The 6,292-nt window shown below is 41.1% G+C and overlaps 1 pseudogene; it reads right to left on the bottom strand.

Annotated features, from left to right (window-relative positions):
- Positions 1 to 2,659: 2,659 nt before the first annotated feature.
- LOC695880 (SAP domain-containing ribonucleoprotein pseudogene) lies at positions 2,660 to 3,294 on the bottom strand (annotated as a pseudogene).
- Between the last annotated feature and the right edge of the window lie 2,998 nt (positions 3,295 to 6,292).

Below are 6,292 nucleotides of genomic sequence, written 5' to 3'. Positions count from 1 at the left end.
GTTTCTATTCTTTCTGAAAAATTACCATTTTCTTTAGTGAACATGAATCACTTTTCTATTTAAAAACTAAGTTAAACTAAATTAACAATAAAAGAGAGGAGAAAATCTAGACCAAGGAGATATACAAACTAGAGTATCAGGAAACATCCTGAAGCTTCTTTAGGCCTGAATGTGGGATTCGTACCTGAAAGGTCAAATATAAGTGCTTTGTTACCCCCACTTACAAGTGGTTCATTGTGTACAAATTGTATACACAGTTCAGTTGTACACTGCTTATGTAGTACAAGGAACTATTTATTTTGTCTTATTATTTTTCACGCATTTTATTTTTTTCTTCATGTATTTTTGTAAAATTTTAATTTATTTCAATCGTTTTTGGGGAACAGGTGGTTTTTGGTTACATGGATAAGTCCTCTAGTGGCGATTTCTGTCTGAGATTTTGGTGCACCTGTCCCAGAGCAGAGTACACCATACCCAATGTGTAGTCTTTTGTCCCTCACCACCTCCCATCCTTCCCCTTGAGTCCCCGAAGTCCATTCTTAATGCATCATTCTTACGCCTTTGCATCCTCATAGCTTAGCTTCCACTTATAAGTGAGAACAGATGATATTTGCTTGTCCATTCCTGAGTTGCTACACTTAGAATAATGGACTCCAACTCCATCCAGGTTGCTGCGAATGCCATTGTTTCTTCCAGGAATTATTTTAAGTGGTTTATATTGTTAGATAAAATGTCTGGGAGGCTATCGTTTTGGACTAAGCTCCTGTACTAAGTGCCACCAGACAAGACCGAAACAGAATGGAGTCACTCCTGCTAGGTAATCAAACTATACTTAGAGATGGGCCAATTTTCAAAAAGACAAAAACAAAAAAACAGGAGATTTGCAGCAATCAATCCAAAGGGCCCCAGTCAACCTGAAGCAGCATGAAAGAAGTCCCCTCTACTTTAACTCTATAAGGAAAGTAACCTTTTTTTTTTTTCAGATGAAGTTTTGCTCTTGCCCAGGCTGGAGTGCAGTGGTGCGACTTCGGCTCACTGCAACCTCCACCTCCTGGGTTCAAGCAATTCTCCTGCCTCAGCCTCCTGAGTAGCTGGGATTACAGGTGCCCGCCACCACTGCTAATTTTTGTATTTTTAGTAGAGACAAGATTTCACTATGTTGGCCAGGCTGGTCTCGAACTCCTGACCTCAGGTGATCTGCCCACCCCGGCCTCCCAAAGTGCTGGGATTACAAGTGTGAGCCACCGCGCCCAGGCAGGAAAGTAACTCTGAAATGACCAGTCTACCGTTGATTCCTGATTTTTGTTTTCTTCAACCTTTTCCTCCTGGAAAGTCTACCCGTCTGCTCTGATCATCAGAGAGCCTTTCTATTTTGAAGACGGTATACTGCTCGACTCATATAAGTCAATTAGGTCTTTAAATTCAATTTGTTGAGGCCAGGTGCAGTGGCTCATGCCTGTAATCCCAGCACTTTGGGAGGCCAAGGCAGGCAGATCATTTGAGGTCAGGAGTTCAAGACCAACCTGGCCAACATGGTGAAACCTCATCTCTACTAAAAACCCCATCTCTACTAAAAATACAAAAATTAGCCGGGCATGGTGGCATGTGCCTGTAATTCCAGCTACTTGGGAGGGTGAGGCACGAAATTGCTTGAACCCAGCAGGTGTGCAATGAGCTGAGATCGTACCACTGCACTCCATCCTGGGCAACAGAGTGAGACTCTGTTTCAAAAATAAATAAATAAATAAATAAATAAATTCAGTCTGTTGAAATTTTGTTCTTGACAATATGCAGTAATTCTTTGACTCCTCACCAAGATACCATTGTATTAGTTTGCTAGGGCTGCCATAACAAAGTACCACAAACAGTGGCTAAGACAACAGAAATTCATTATTTCACAGTTTTGGAGGCTGGAAGTCTGAAATCAAGATGCCAGCAGGGTTGGCTCCTTCCGAGAGCTGCAAGAGAAAGTTCTGTTCCAGGCCTCTCTCCTTGGCTTATAGACAGCCCTCTCCTCCCTGAATCTTTCTGCATAGTCGTCCCTCTGTGCACGTATCATTCTTCTCTTCACGTGCTGTTCTTTTTATAAGGACACCCGTCATATAGCACTAGGTCCCTACCTTACTCCAGTATAACCTCATCTTAACTAATTACATCTGCAACAACCCTATTTCCAAATGTGGTCACATTCCAAGGTACTGAGGGTTGCGGCTCCAGCATGTGAATTTTGGGGGGACGCAATTCACTCGTAACACTCTTAAATCAATTTTATCCCCTCTCCTTATTTTACAGAGGTAGAAAGTGAGGTCCAGATAAGTAACTTTCTAAGATCCGAGGGCTAATAAGTGGCAAAGCTTGGATTCTAACGCAGGCAGTCTGACGCTACAGCCCACGTGCCGATATTCTTTTCTTGTCTTTTTTCTTTTATTAACAAGCAGAATAATAAAAAACAAAAACACAACAATTTTAAAGCTGAAAGAGCAATAAGTCAAATTGCTGCTGCAGTTCACGGATGTACCTGGGATACATGCTCCCTTGTTGTGAGGCAGAATGTTGGCACAGGACTGTGCATTTATATATATATATATATATATATATGATCAAGAAGAATCAGAGAACTGGAAACCACAGGAGACCAGAAAGTATCCATAACTTTGCATCAGGCAATCCCAAAGCGCTCTGCTCCTTTCCTTTTCTTTGCCTCTATATCCTCTGTGGTTCCAGTTCCAGCTGAACTTCTGACAATCCCAAATCACTCCTTCCTCTTTTTCAGTTTCTCATCATCTTCAGACTTTCTGGAGCTTGAAGAGACATTCAAACCAAATCTTTGAGCTCTTTCCTTCAGCTTTCCCAGGTTAACTGTAGGTTATCAGATGACAGACAGGACAGAACCTTTTGTGGGAACTGAGGAAATCCCACACCAAGCCTGTACGAGCAGCTTTCTTACTCTCCAAGCTCACAAGTACGTTGAACCATTTGGCCCTCTTCTGCATTTTCTCAGTCTGTGGTATTTCAGATATAATTTTTACCACTTTGCTGCCACATCCACAGTTTTTTCAAGGGGTTCTTCCTCTTTGACAGAGAGCTCTATGGACTTTGTTTCTTCTTCCTCTGTTTCATCTCCCAGTCCCTCTTTTTCATTTGCCTCCTCTTCAGCATGTTCTTCACAAGATATTCCTGGAGTCTATTGACAAAATCTTGCTTTATTCCCTTGGTCTCCAAACCACGAGCAAGACATTCTTGCTTTAGTCCAGCAAGCTTCAGCTTATGGAGCTCCACCGTCTGGGTTGCCATCTTGCTACCCCTCTTGCAAGCTTATATTCTATAGCCTCTCTGGAAAGCAAGAGAACTACCACAGAAATAAATTCCACCCCATGGAATTCCAGTTTTCTTTTCTTTTTTACATAGTGAGTCAAGAGATTGATGTGGGCTGGGAGAGCTGTGTCTGAGACTTCACTCTTGTTTGGAGAACCTGAACAATTACCTTCTACCCTCAAAAACCTAAAAATAAAACTACCATACAATCCAGCAGTCCCATTACTGGGTATATATCCAAAAGAAAGGAAATCAGCATCTGGAAGAGATCTCTGCACTCCCCTGTTTATTGCGGCACTATTCACAATAGCCAATATTTGGAAGCAACCTAAGTGTTCATCGACAGGTGACTGGATAAAGAAAAGGTGGTGTATATACACCATAGAGTACTATTCAGTCATAAAAAAAGAATAAGATCCTGTCATTTGTAACAACATACCTGGAACTGGACATCGTTATGTTAATTAAGTAAACCAGGTGCAGAAAGACAAACAACATATTTTCCCTCATTTGTAGGAGCTAAAAAATGAAAACAATTGAACAAATGGACACAGAGAGTAGAACAATGGTTACCAGAGGCTGGGAAGGGGAGTGGGGGCTGGGGTATGGGGATGGCTAAGGGGTACAAAAATATATTAATAGTTAGAATGAGTAAGAGCTAGTGTTTGATAGCACAACAGTGTGACTACAGTCAAAAATAATTTATTATACATTTTAAAATAACTAAGTATAGAATTATAATGTTCATAACACAAATAATAAATGTTTAAGATGATGGATAACCTCATTTGTCCTGATGTGATTATTACACATTAGATGCCTGTATCAAAATACCTCATATACCCTATAAACACATAAACCTACTATGTCACCATAAAATTTTTAATTTTAAAAAATAAAAAATAAACTACCTTCTCAACTATTAATAGATAAGGCTGGATTCAATAAGCAAGTTTTGCCCCAGAAGTCTACCTATATGTGTTTCATTTATACACCAAGATACTTCTTACTAGACTAGTTTCATGTACCCAGGGTACAAAGCATATGGGGTTAGAGCTTCTGAAGCTTCAGAAAGCTGAGCCACTGGTGAATGAATGGAAGGAGGCATTCACAGGTATGTGATCCCACATCAAGGGCCTGGCATTGCAGCACAGCCAGTGGTGGTGATTTTGAGGCTTTCTCACATTTTCTGCATTTTATAATTATTCACCTGGTACTGCAGTTTGGCCTGGAGATTGAACGGGCCCTACCATTTGGCATCCTGGGCTTGCTGCCTCCCTAGGAAAGATCACTGCCCCTGAGCTCACACAGACCCTCCTCCAGCAAGTTGAGAAGCTGCTTACCAAGGGCTCTGTAAGGTGAAGAAGGGAAAACTGTCTACGCTGGACAGTGCAGGGTCCCCAGCACCATGGCATCCTGTTGATCCCTCAGGCCCTGGGGCCACATCTGGGCATGGGCCCATGGGCCCAAAAGGAATACAAGAGCTCTGTGTCATGGGAATTTGCACAACCAGCCCTGTGGAAGTGTCTCACACTGACTTCAGGGCATCTTTCAGTCCCTAGCAAGTCACCATTCACTATTGATTGCTTGAATTACAAGTTTTCAATGGAATCTTAGAGTTTTAGGGCCAGGAGACACCTCTGAGATCATCCAATCTCCAAGAAAGAGTACAGGGTAGTGTGTGGCAAGATCAAGGCCAGAGGCCATGTCTCCTGATACCCCATCCAACAGGAGGCCGGTGGTGGAAAGATGCCTACTCTTGAAGGCTCCTCAGATGGTTTGTTTCATTTGTATGAAAACAGATTTCCCCACTCACATTTCAATGTCTTTCTTTTGCTTTCTGTACTTGCTTCCTCATCTATAAAATGAGACCCTAAAGCCCGTGAGTTAATATGTGTGAAGCACTTGGAATTGTTATTAACACATAGAAAACAATACATGAGATGCTGTTGCTATTATTCATATTATTATTATCATCATTGTTAATTTCCAAGGGCTGCCATAACAAAGTAACACAAACTAGGTGGCTTAAAACAACAGAGCTTTATTGTCTCTCAGTTCTGGAGGCGGGAATTCTGAAATCAAGCTGATAGAAGAGCTATGTCCCCTTCGAAGCTCTACAAGCAATTCTCCCTTGCCCTCATCCAGCTTCTGGTAGCCCCAAGAGTTCCTTGGCTTGTGGCAGCATAATTTCAATCTCTGCCTCCATCTTCACATAGTCATCTTCCCTCTGTGTCTGTGTCTCTTCTCTTCTTACAAAGACATCAGTTTTATTTAATTCAAGATCCACCCTACTCCAGTATGTTAACTAACTATATCTGCACCCACCCTCTTTGCAAATACAATCACGTTTACAGGAACCAGGGGTTAGGACTTTAACATATCTTTTGGGATAATCCAACTCAACCCATAGTAATCATTACCATTGTCAAATTAGTACTTGTTGGAATGGACATTTCCATGTAGGGTAAAAGTGTTCACTCCATTCTTGTCATAGCCCTGGATAGAGCTGCCTCAGAGCTTGCCTGTACTCATTTCAATCAAAAACTGATTTAGATACCAGGCTTATAGAAGTTTCAGATCTGCTGCATAGAAAAAAAAAAAACAAAAAAAAAACAGGATTTTAATTTGTGAAGAAATTGCAAAGGCAATACATTAATGCCGCTCTCTTGTTTTTTTAAGGAAGCTATAAAGAGTTCATCAGTAGGGCAGTTTCATTAGAGCCATTTTTTTTCTGACCAGCAATTTCTCAGTATTCTGAGTTTACACATCTAATTCCTCCAGAAGTTTCCCAGGGGGAGAAAAGACAACAAAACTTGAATAAAATTATGACTGTTGCACTTCATGAATACATTATTCTGGTACTGGGACTCTCCAGGACAATTTGTCCTCACAGTGTATTCAGAAGAGGGTAGGATAAGAAAAATGCACACATACGTGTATATGTATATAAATGTTATGTATACACATATCTATA

This window comes from Macaca mulatta, chromosome 2 (assembly GCF_049350105.2).
Source record: "Macaca mulatta isolate MMU2019108-1 chromosome 2, T2T-MMU8v2.0, whole genome shotgun sequence".
Taxonomy (NCBI): Eukaryota; Metazoa; Chordata; class Mammalia; order Primates; family Cercopithecidae; genus Macaca; species Macaca mulatta.
The sequence above is the reverse complement of the archived record's forward strand: the minus strand, read 5'-3'. Positions and strand labels throughout refer to the sequence as shown.